The sequence below is a fragment of the Bombina bombina genome, chromosome 2, assembly GCF_027579735.1.
Source record: "Bombina bombina isolate aBomBom1 chromosome 2, aBomBom1.pri, whole genome shotgun sequence".
In the NCBI taxonomy this organism is placed as follows: domain Eukaryota; kingdom Metazoa; phylum Chordata; class Amphibia; order Anura; family Bombinatoridae; genus Bombina; species Bombina bombina.
In genome coordinates, this window is record NC_069500.1 from 1,053,454,525 (window position 1) to 1,053,466,784 (window position 12,260).

The following is a 12,260-nucleotide window of genomic DNA, read 5'->3' on the forward strand; positions in this document are numbered from 1 at the left end:
ATACCATATATCCCTTATAAATAAAAAAAATGATTATTATTTATACATAATATTTTTATCATATATATATATATATATATATATATATATATATATATATATATATATATATATATATATATGTGTGTGTGTAATAGTATATTTTAATGTACTCATGTTGTTTTGGTGAATATTTTTTTTTAACCCTTACACTTTACACTAGGTCTTCAGTCCCTAATCTGGTGAACTTAGGGCCTATTCTCAAAAACTCCCCGGCATAAAGAGATGTCTTCAGCTTATTTTACTGAGCATTATATAGTAAAGTAAATGCCTCTCCTTAACATAAATATTAGAATAATCCCCTTAATGAGACACAAAGTTTCCAAGAATTTTTTTTGCCTATAAAACAATTCATGAAGGGCCTTGCAATACTGACAAGGCATCTTATAGAGTAGCGTCATACCAGTGAGCTTAAGAGAATCAGGCTGTATTGCCTAATAAAATGTATACCTTAATACATATGCTAAAAGCAATAATTGAACTATTTGCTAATCTTAATAGGTATAATAGTTTATTCACAACAGAAAAGAACGGTCCAACAAATGTCTCAACCAAGGATATGTCATTTGTTGTTTCAGAATACATATTGTTTTGTTTAGTATTTTTTAAATCAAAACAAGTTATATATAAGCTTCAAGTCTATGCCATGTCAGCAACTCAGGATTTCTCTGTCTATATAGATTCATATAGGCCAAGAAGACTGGTTCACATTCATCACACTCTATATGGCCTGCATGTCACATTTGTATTACATTCGGTCCTTGAACCAATCTTATTGACCATATCAATAAGCCATGACTTTCAAAGGTCTGAAGAACATTTGATAAGTCAAATAGCAATTCCATAACGTCAATATACAAATTAGGATTGCTATCACCAATACTGGTTGAATTATCCAATTTAGCATCTGAGTAGCTGATGGCGAATGTCCCATAAAAATATCATACCAATGATGTTGCATTGCTTTTTTAATATTTGAGCCTATTTTAACTAAATCCTGTCCAATTATAGTTGTGTATATAACTTGGTGTTGCAAAGTCTGATTCAACAATGTTATATGTGTCTGCGGAATCTGTTGGCGCTCTACAAATAACCAATAATAATAATAATTTACCAATTCTGATCTACTCATGATGTAATGTAATTCTGAAAAAGATAAATTCCAATTGTGAATCCTCATTATATTTGGTAGCCACAGGGAACTCACATTTATATGAAGTTCTGGATGTAATATATAGGTCCTATTTTCCCATTTAAAAGTAGTAAGATTAGATATACATCCAGCAAAAGGTAATTGCATATGAGGTATCATTAGTAACTATACATAGTGTTTTTGAAGCTATTTCAATCAACATTTTCCATTGTATAGGTAGGATTGTCCAATCACAGACGTTAACAGTATTTTGCAATAAACATGGTTCATATAGTCTGGAATGAGCAGTACATACCACTCCTTCTATTATCTCTTCACATAAATTTAAATCATGTGTTAAATTATTAGTATCAATATGGGTACCTTTAAACTGAGGCATCCAAAATGCACCTCCTAAAATCATAGGTAAAGCTATAAATTTGCACATAACATCTATGTTGGTAATATTATATAATTGTACATTTCCTTTACAAACTGTATCATTACAATTAAATAAAGCACTTTTCAACTTTATCCACATGTTGGAATTTTTTATGTTCAATAATTGTTTCCATAATCATAAATTACCAGTAGTGATGTCGCGAACAGTTCGCCGGAGAACAGTGACCGGCGATCTTAGCTTGTTCGCGTTCGCATATGCAATGTTCGATCCGCCTCCTATTCGTCATCATTGAGTAAACTTTGACCCTGTATCTCACAGTCTGCAGACACATTACAGCCAATCAGTAGCAGACACTCCCTCCCAGACCCTCCCAGCTCCTGGGCAGCAGCCATTTTAGATTCATTCTGATCCTGCATTCTTAGTGAGAGGAGTGATAGTGCTGCTGATGATGATTTTTTAGGGAAATTGATAGCTAGGATAGTGTATTAAGTGTCCACTACAGTCCTGAAGGACTGATCTGATCTCTGCTTTAAGGACAGCACCCCAAAAAGCCCTTTTTAGGGCTAGAACTTCAGTCTTTTTTTTTTTTTTTTGTATTCTAATTGCATTTGCCTGCCTCTCAGCCTGTGTGTGAGGCTCACAGCATATACTGTGCCTACTTGCTCACTGCCACCACTCATATCTGGTGTAACATTAGTGTAAATTTAAAAAAAAAACAACTTTTACATCAGTTTGCTAGTGTATTCTAATTTCAGTTGCCAGCAAGCCTGTGTATCAGGCTCACATCATATACTGTGCCTAATTGCTCTGTGCCACCACACATATCTGGTGTAACATTAGTGTAATTTTTTAAAAAAAAAACTTTTACATCAGTCTGCTAGTGTAATCTAATTTCAGTTGCCAGGCTAGCCTGCCACTGCCAGCCTCAGTGCCACCACTCATATCTGGTGTAACATTAGTGTAAATTTAAAAAAAAAAAAAACTTTTACATCAGTCTGCTAGTGTTATTTAATTGTAGTTGCCAGGCCAGCCTGCCACTAGTGTCAGCCTGTGTGTCAGGCTAACAACATATACTGTGCCTTCTTCCATCCTCAGTGCCACCACTCTAACATTAGTGTAATTTTTTTTTAAAAAAAAAAAAGTTTACATCAGTCTGCTAGTGTTATTTAATTTTAGTTGCCAGGCCAGCCTGCCACTAGTGCCAGCCTGTGTGTCAGGCTCACAGCATATACTGTGCTTACTTCCTCAGTGCCACCACTCATATCTGTTGTAACAGTAGTGTAACTTTTTTAAAAAAAATCATTTACATCAGTCTGCTAGTGTTATTTAATTTTAGTTGCCAGGCCAGCCTGCCACTAGTGCCAGCCTGTGTGTCAGGCTCACATCATATACTGTGCCTACTTCCATCCTCAGTGCCACCACTCATATCTGTTGTAACATTAGTGTAAATGTTTTTTTAAAAAACTTTTACATCAGTCTGCTGGTGTTATTTAATTTTAGTTGCCAGGCCAGCCTGCCACTAGTGCCAGCCTGTGTGTCAGGCTCACAGCATATACTGTGCCTACTTCCATCCTCATTGCCACCACTCATATCTGTTGTAACATTAGTGTAATTTTTTTTAAAAAAAAACTTATACATCAGTCTGCTAGTGTTATTTAATTTTAGTTGCCAGGCCAGCCTGCCACTAGTGCCAGCCTGTGTGTCAGGCTCACAGCATATACTGTGCCTACTTCCATCCTCAGTGCCACCACTCATACCTGTTGTAACATTAGTGTAAATTTAAAAAAAAACAAAAAACTTTTACATCAGTCTGCTAGTGTTATTTAATTGCAGTTGCCTGCCTGCCAGCGTGTGTGCCAAGCCCACTTGCCAACTCATGCCACCAATCATATTTGTTATAAAAGTAGTGTAAATATTTAAAAAAAAATTTGACTGTGAAACATCAGTCTGTTAGTGTAATCTAATTGCAGTTGCCTGCCTGCCAGCGTGTGTGCCAGGCCCACTTGCCAAGTTAGTGGCACCACTCATATTTGTTGTAACTGTAGTGTAAATATTTAAAAAAAAAATTATTTGACTGTGAAACATCAGTCTGCTACTGTAATCTAATTGAAGTTTCCTGCCTGCCAGCGTGTGTGCCAGGCCCACTTGCCAAGTTAGTGGCACCACTCATATTTGTTGTAACAGTAGTGTAAATATTTTAAAAAAAAACTTTTTTGACTGTGAAACATCAGTCTGCTAGTGCAATCTAATTGCAGTTGCCTGCCTGCCAGCGTGTGTGCCAGGCCCACTTGCCAAGTTAGTGGCACCACTCATATTTGTTATAACAGTAGTGTAAATATTTAAAAATAAACTTTTTTGACTGGGAAATATCAGTCTGCTAGTGCAATCTAATTGCAGTTGCCTGCCTGCCTGCCAGCGTGTGTGCCAGGCCCACTTGCCAAGTTAGTGGCACCACTCATATTTGTTGTAACAGTAGTGTAAATATTTGAAAAAAAACTTTTTTGACTGTGAAACATCAGTCTGCTAGTGCAATCTAATTGAAGTTGCCTGCCTGCCAGCTTGTGTGCCAGGCCCACTTGCCAAGTTAGTGGCACCACTCATATTTGTTGTAACAGTAGTGTAAATATTTTAAAAAAACCTTTTTTGACTGTGAAACATCAGTCAGCTAGTGTAATCTAATTTCAGTTGCCTGCCTATCAGCGTGTGTGCCAGCCCCATTTGCCAACTCGTGCCACCAATCATATTTGTTATAACAGTAGTGTAAATATTTTTTTTAAAAAATTGACTGGGAAACATCAGTCTGCTAGTGCAATCTAATTTTAGTTGCCAGCAAGCCTGTGTATCAGGCTCACAGCATATACTGTGCCTAATTGCTCTGTGCCACCACTCATATCTGGTGTAAAATTTGTGTAATTTTTTTAAAAAAAAACTTTTACATCAGTCTGCTAGTGTAATCTAATTTCAGTTGCCAGGCTAGCCTGCCACTGCCAGCCTCAGTGCCACCACTCATATCTGGTGTAACATTAGTGTAAATTTAAAAAAAAAAAAAAACTTTTACATCAGTCTGCTAGTGTTATTTAATTTTAGTTGCTAGGCCAGCCTGCAACTAGTGCCAGCCTGTGTGTCAGGCTCACAGCATATACTGTGCCTACTTCCTCAATGCCACCACTCATATCTGTTGTAACAGTAGTGTAACTTTTTTTAAAAAAAAATAATTTACATCAGTCTGCTAGTGTTATTTAATTTTAGTTGCCAGGCCAGCCTGCCACTAGTGCCAGCCTGTGTGTCAGGCTCACATCATATACTGTGCCTACTTCCATCCTCAGTGCCACCACTCATATCTGTTGTAACATTAGTGTAAATGTTTTTTAAAAAAACTTTTATATCAGTCTGCTGGTGTTATTTAATTTTAGTTGCCAGGCCAGCCTGCCACTAGTGCCAGCCTGTGTGTCAGTCTCACAGCATATACTGTGCCTACTTCCATCCTCATTGCCACCACTCATATCTGTTGTAACATTAGTGTAATTTTTTTTTAAAAAAACTTTTACATCAGTCTGCTAGTGTTATTTAATTTTAGTTGCCAGGCCAGCCTGCCACTAGTGCCAGCCTGTGTGTCAGGCTCACAGCATATAATGTGCCTACTTCCATCCTCAGTGCCACCACTCATACCTGTTGTAACATTAGTGTAACTTTTTTTTAAAAAAAACTTTTACATCAGTCTGCTAGTGTTATTTAATTGCAGTTGCCTGCCTGCCAGCGTGTGTGCCAAGCCCACTTGCCAACTCGTGCCACCAATCATATTTGTTATAAAAGTAGTGTAAATATTTCAAAAAATTTTTTTGACTGTGAAACATCAGTCAGCTAGTGTAATCTAAATTGCAGTTGCCTGCCAGCGTGTGTGCCAGGCCCACTTGCCAACTAGTGCCACACATCATATTTATTATAACAGTAGTGTAAATATTTTTTTAAAAAACTTTTTTGACTGTGAAACATCAGTCAGCTAGTGTAATCTAATTACAGTTGCCTGCCAGCGTGTGTGCCAGGCCCACTTGCCAACTAGTGCCACACATCATATTTGTTATAACAGTAGTGTAAATATTTTTTTAAAAAAATTGACTGTGAAACATCAGTCTGCTATTGTAATCTAATTGAAGTTGCCTGCCTGCCAGCGTGTGTGCCAGGCCCACTTGCCAAGTTAGTGGCACCATTCATATTTGTTGTAACAGTAGTGTAAATATTTAAAAAAAAACTTTTTTGACTGTGAAACATCAGTCTGTTAGTGCAATCTAATTGCAGTTGCCTGCCTGCAAGCGTGTGTGTCAGGCCCACTTGCCAACTAGTGCAACCAATCATATTTGTTATAACAGTATTGTAAATATTTAAAAAAAAAACTTTCTTGACTGTGAAACATCAGTCTGCTAGTGTAATCTAATTGCAGTTGCCTGCCTGCCAGCGTGTGTGCCAGGCCCACTTGCCAACTAGTGCCACCACTCATATTTGTTATAACAGTAGTGTAAATATTTAAAAAAAAACTTTTTTACTGTGAAACATCAGTCTGCTAGTGTAATCTAATTGCAGTTGCCTGCCTGCCAGTGTGTGTGCCAGGCCCACTTGCCAACTAGTGCCACCACTCATATTTGTTGTAACAGTAGTGTAAATATTTAAAAAAAAAACTTTTTTGACTGTGAAACAGCATGCTTCTAGTGCAATCGAATTGCAGTTGCCTGCCTGCCAGCGTGTGTGCCAGGCCCACTTGCCAACTAGTGCCACCAATCATATTTGTTATAACAGTATTGTAAATATTTTAAAAAAATACTTTTTTGACTGTGAAACATCAGTCAGCTAGTGTAATCTAATTGCAGTTGCCTGCCAGCGTGTGTGCCAGGCCCACTTGCCAACTAGTGCCACACATCATATTTGTTATAACAGTAGTGTAAATATTTAAAAAAAAATTTGACTGTGAAACATTAGTCTGCTATTGTAATCTAATTGAAGTTGCCTGCCTGCCAGCGTGTGTGCCAGGCCCACTTGCCAAGTTAGTGGCACCACTCATATTTGTTGTAACAGTAGTGTAAATATTTTTTTAAAAAAATATTTGACTGTGAAACATCAGTCTGCTAGTGTAATCTAATTGAAGTTTCCTGCCTGCCAGCGTGTGTGCCAGGCCCACTTGCCAAGTTAGTGGCACCACTCATATTTGTTGTAACAGTAGTGTAAATATTTAAAAAAAACTTTTTTGACTGTGAAATATCAGTCTGCTAGTGCAATCTAATTGCAGTTGCCTGCTTGCCTGCCAGCGTGTGTGCCAGGCCCACTTGCCAAGTTAGTGGCACCACTCATATTTGTTGTAACAGTAGTGTAAATATTTGAAAAAAAACTTTTTTGACTGTGAAACATCAGTCTGCTAGTGCAATCTAATTGAAGTTGCCTGCCTGCCAGCTTGTGTGCCAGGCCCACTTGCCAAGTTAGTGGCACCACTCATATTTGTTGGAACAGTAGTGTAAATATTTAAAAAAAAACTTTTTTGACTGTGAAACATCAGTCAGCTAGTGTAATCTAATTTCAGTTGCCTGCCTGCCAGCGTGTGTGCCAGTCCCATTTGCCAACTCGTGCCACCAATCATATTTGTTATAACAGTAGTGTAAATATTTAAAAAAAAAATTGACTGGGAAACATCAGTCTGCTAGTGCAATCTAATTGCAGTTGCCTGCCTGCCAGCATGTGTGCCAGGCCCACTTGCCAAGTTAGTGGCACCACTCATATTTGTTGTAACAGTAGTGTAAATATTTAAAAAAAATAAATATTTTTGACTGTGAAACATCAGTCTGCTAGTGCAATCTAGTTGCAGTTGCCTGCCTGCCAGCGTGTGTGCCAGGCCCACTTGCCAACTAGTGCCACCAATCATATTTGTTATAACAGTATTGTAAATATTTAAAAAAAAAAACTTTTTTGATTGTGAAACATCAGTCAGCTAGTGCAATCTAATTGCAGTTGCCTGCCAGCCTGCCAGCGTGTGTGCCAGGCCCACTTGCCAAGTTAGTGGCACCACTCATATTTGTTGTAACAGTAGTGTAAATATTTTTTTAAAACAAATTATTTGACTGTGAAACATCAGTCTGCTAGTGCAATCTAGTTGCAGTTGCCTGCCTGCCAGCGTGTGTGCCAGGCCCACTTGCTAACTAGTGCCACCAATCATATTTGTTGTAACAGTAGTGTAAATATTTAAAAAAAAAACTTTTTTGACTGTGAAACATCAGTCTGCTAGTGCAATCTAATTGCAGTTGCCTGCTTGCCAGCGTGTGTGCCAGGCCCACTTGCCAACTAGTGCCACCACTCATATTTGTTGTAACAGTAGTGTAAATATTTTAAAAAAACTTTTTTGACTGTGAAATATCAGTCTGCTAGTGCAATCTAATTGCAGTTGCCTGACTGCCTGCCAGCGTGTGTGCCAGGCCCACTTGCCAAGTTAGTGGCACCACTCATATTTGTTGTAACAGTAGTGTAAATATTTGAAAAAAAACTTTTTTGACTGTGAAACATCAGTCTGCTAGTGCAATCTAATTGAAGTTGCCTGCCTGCCAGCTTGTGTGCCAGGCCCACTTGCCAAGTTAGTGGCACCACTCATATTTGTTGTAACAGTAGTGTAAATATTTAAAAAAAAAACTTTTTTGACTGTAAAACATCAGTCTGCTAGTGTAATCTAATTGCAGCTGCCTGCCTGCCAGCGTGTGTGCCAGGCCCACTTGCCAACTAGTGCCACCAATCATATTTGTTATAACAGTAGTGTAAATATTTTAAAAAACAACTTTTTTGACTGTGAAACATCAGTCTGCTAGTGTAATCTAATTGCAGTTGCCTGCCTGCCAGCGTGTGTGCGAGGCCCACTTGCCAAGTTAGTGGCACCACTCATATTTGTTGTAACAGTAGTGTAAATATTTTTTTTTAAAAAAACTTTTTTGACTGTGAAACATCAGACTGCAAGTGGAATCTAATTGCAGTTGCCTGCCTGCCAGCGTGTGTGCCAGGCCCACTTGCCAACTAGTGCCAGCAATCATATTTGTTATAACAGTATCATAAATATTTGAAAAAAAACTTTTTTGACTGTGAAACATCAGTCTGCTAGTGCAATCTAATTGCAGTTGCCTGCCTGCCAGCGTGTGTGCCAGGCCCACTTGCCAAGTTAGTGCCACCACTCATATTTGTTGTTACAGAGGTGTAAATATTTAAAAAAAAACTTTTTTGACTGTGAAACATCAGTCTGCTAGTGTAATCTAATTGAAGTTGCCTGCCTGGCCAGCGTGTGTGCCAGGCCCACTTGCCAAGTTAGTGGCACCACTCATATTTGTTGTAACAGTAGTGTAAATATTTAAAAAAAAAACTTGTTTCACTGTGAAACATCAGTCTGCTAGTGTAATCTTATTGCAGTTGCTTGCCTGCCAGCGTGTGTGCCAGGCCCACTTGCCAAGTTAGTGGCACCACTCATATTTGTTGTAACAGTAGTGTAAATATTTAAAAAAAAAACTTGTTTCACTGTGAAACATCAGTCTGCTAGGGTAATCTAATTGAAGTTGCCTGCCTGGCCAGCGTGTGTGCCAGGCCCACTTGCCAAGTTAGTGGCACCACTCATATTTGTTGTAACAGTAGTGTAAATATTTAAAAAAAACTTTTTTGACTGTGAAATATCAGTCTGCTAGTGCAATCTAATTGCAGTTGCCTGCTTGCCTGCCAGCGTGTGTGCCAGGCCCACTTGCCAAGTTAGTGGCACCACTCATATTTGTTGTAACAGTAGTGTAAATATTTGAAAAAAAACTTTTTTGACTGTGAAACATCAGTCTGCTAGTGCAATCTAATTGAAGTTGCCTGCCTGCCAGCTTGTGTGCCAGGCCCACTTGCCAAGTTAGTGGCACCACTCATATTTGTTGGAACAGTAGTGTAAATATTTAAAAAAAAACTTTTTTGACTGTGAAACATCAGTCAGCTAGTGTAATCTAATTTCAGTTGCCTGCCTGCCAGCGTGTGTGCCAGTCCCATTTGCCAACTCGTGCCACCAATCATATTTGTTATAACAGTAGTGTAAATATTTAAAAAAAAAATTGACTGGGAAACATCAGTCTGCTAGTGCAATCTAATTGCAGTTGCCTGCCTGCCAGCATGTGTGCCAGGCCCACTTGCCAAGTTAGTGGCACCACTCATATTTGTTGTAACAGTAGTGTAAATATTTAAAAAAAATAAATATTTTTGACTGTGAAACATCAGTCTGCTAGTGCAATCTAGTTGCAGTTGCCTGCCTGCCAGCGTGTGTGCCAGGCCCACTTGCCAACTAGTGCCACCAATCATATTTGTTATAACAGTATTGTAAATATTTAAAAAAAAAACTTTTTTGACTGTGAAACATCAGTCAGCTAGTGCAATCTAATTGCAGTTGCCTGCCAGCCTGCCAGCGTGTGTGCCAGGCCCACTTGCCAAGTTAGTGGCACCACTCATATTTGTTGTAACAGTAGTGTAAATATTTTTTTAAAACAAATTATTTGACTGTGAAACATCAGTCTGCTAGTGCAATCTAGTTGCAGTTGCCTGCCTGCCAGCGTGTGTGCCAGGCCCACTTGCCAACTAGTGCCACCAATCATATTTGTTGTAACAGTAGTGTAAATATTTAAAAAAAAAACTTTTTTGACTGTGAAACATCAGTCTGCTAGTGCAATCTAATTGCAGTTGCCTGCTTGCCAGCGTGTGTGCCAGGCCCACTTGCCAACTAGTGCCACCACTCATATTTGTTGTAACAGTAGTGTAAATATTTTAAAAAAACTTTTTTGACTGTGAAATATCAGTCTGCTAGTGCAATCTAATTGCAGTTGCCTGACTGCCTGCCAGCGTGTGTGCCAGGCCCACTTGCCAAGTTAGTGGCACCACTCATATTTGTTGTAACAGTAGTGTAAATATTTGAAAAAAAACTTTTTTGACTGTGAAACATCAGTCTGCTAGTGCAATCTAATTGAAGTTGCCTGCCTGCCAGCTTGTGTGCCAGGCCCACTTGCCAAGTTAGTGGCACCACTCATATTTGTTGTAACAGTAGTGTAAATATTTTAAAAAAAAACTTTTTTGACTGTAAAACATCAGTCTGCTAGTGTAATCTAATTGCAGCTGCCTGCCTGCCAGCGTGTGTGCCAGGCCCACTTGCCAACTAGTGCCACCAATCATATTTGTTATAACAGTAGTGTAAATATTTAAAAAAACAACTTTTTTGACTGTGAAACATCAGTCTGCTAGTGTAATCTAATTGCAGTTGCCTGCCTGCCAGCGTGTGTGCGAGGCCCACTTGCCAAGTTAGTGGCACCACTCATATTTGTTGTAACAGTAGTGTAAATATTTTTTTTTTAAAAAACTTTTTTGACTGTGAAACATCAGACTGCAAGTGGAATCTAATTGCAGTTGCCTGCCTGCCAGCGTGTGTGCCAGGCCCACTTGCCAACTAGTGCCAGCAATCATATTTGTTATAACAGTATCATAAATATTTGAAAAAAAACTTTTTTGACTGTGAAACATCAGTCTGCTAGTGCAATCTAATTGCAGTTGCCTGCCTGCCAGCGTGTGTGCCAGGCCCACTTGCCAAGTTAGTGCCACCACTCATATTTGTTGTTACAGAGGTGTAAATATTTAAAAAAAAACTTTTTTGACTGTGAAACATCAGTCTGCTAGTGTAATCTAATTGAAGTTGCCTGCCTGGCCAGCGTGTGTGCCAGGCCCACTTGCCAAGTTAGTGCCACCACTCATATTTGTTGTTACAGAGGTGTAAATATTTAAAAAAAAACTTTTTTGACTGTGAAACATCAGTCTGCTAGTGTAATCTAATTGAAGTTGCCTGCCTGGCCAGCGTGTGTGCCAGGCCCACTTGCCAAGTTAGTGGCACCACTCATATTTGTTGTAACAGTAGTGTAAATATTTTAAAAAAAAACTTGTTTCACTGTGAAACATCAGTCTGCTAGTGTAATCTTATTGCAGTTGCTTGCCTGCCAGCGTGTGTGCCAGGCCCACTTGCCAAGTTAGTGGCACCACTCATATTTGTTGTAACAGTAGTGTAAATATTTAAAAAAAAACTTGTTTCACTGTGAAACATCAGTCTGCTAGTGTAATCTAATTGAAGTTGCCTGCCTGGCCAGCGTGTGTGCCAGGCCCACTTGCCAAGTTAGTGGCACCACTCATATTTGTTGTAACAGTAGTGTAAATATTTAAAAAAAAACTTGTTTCACTGTGAAACATCAGTCTGCTAGTGTAATCTTATTGCAGTTGCCTGCCTGCCAGCGTGTGTGCCAGGCCCACTTGCCAACTAGTGCCAGCAATCATATTTGTTATAACAGTATCATAAATATTTGAAAAAAAACTTTTTTGACTGTGAAACATCAGTCTGCTAGTGCAATCTAATTGCAGTTGCCTGCCTGCCAGCATGTGTGCCAGGCCCACTTGCCAAGTTAGTGCCACCACTCATATTTGTTGTTACAGAGGTGTAAATATTTAAAAAAAAACTTTTTTGACTGTGAAACATCAGTCTGCTAGTGTAATCTAATTGAAGTTGCCTGCCTGGCCAGCGTGTGTGCCAGGCCCACTTGCCAAGTTAGTGGCACCACTCATATTTGTTGTAACAGTAGTGTAAATATTTAAAAAAAAAAACTTGTTTCACTGTGAAACATC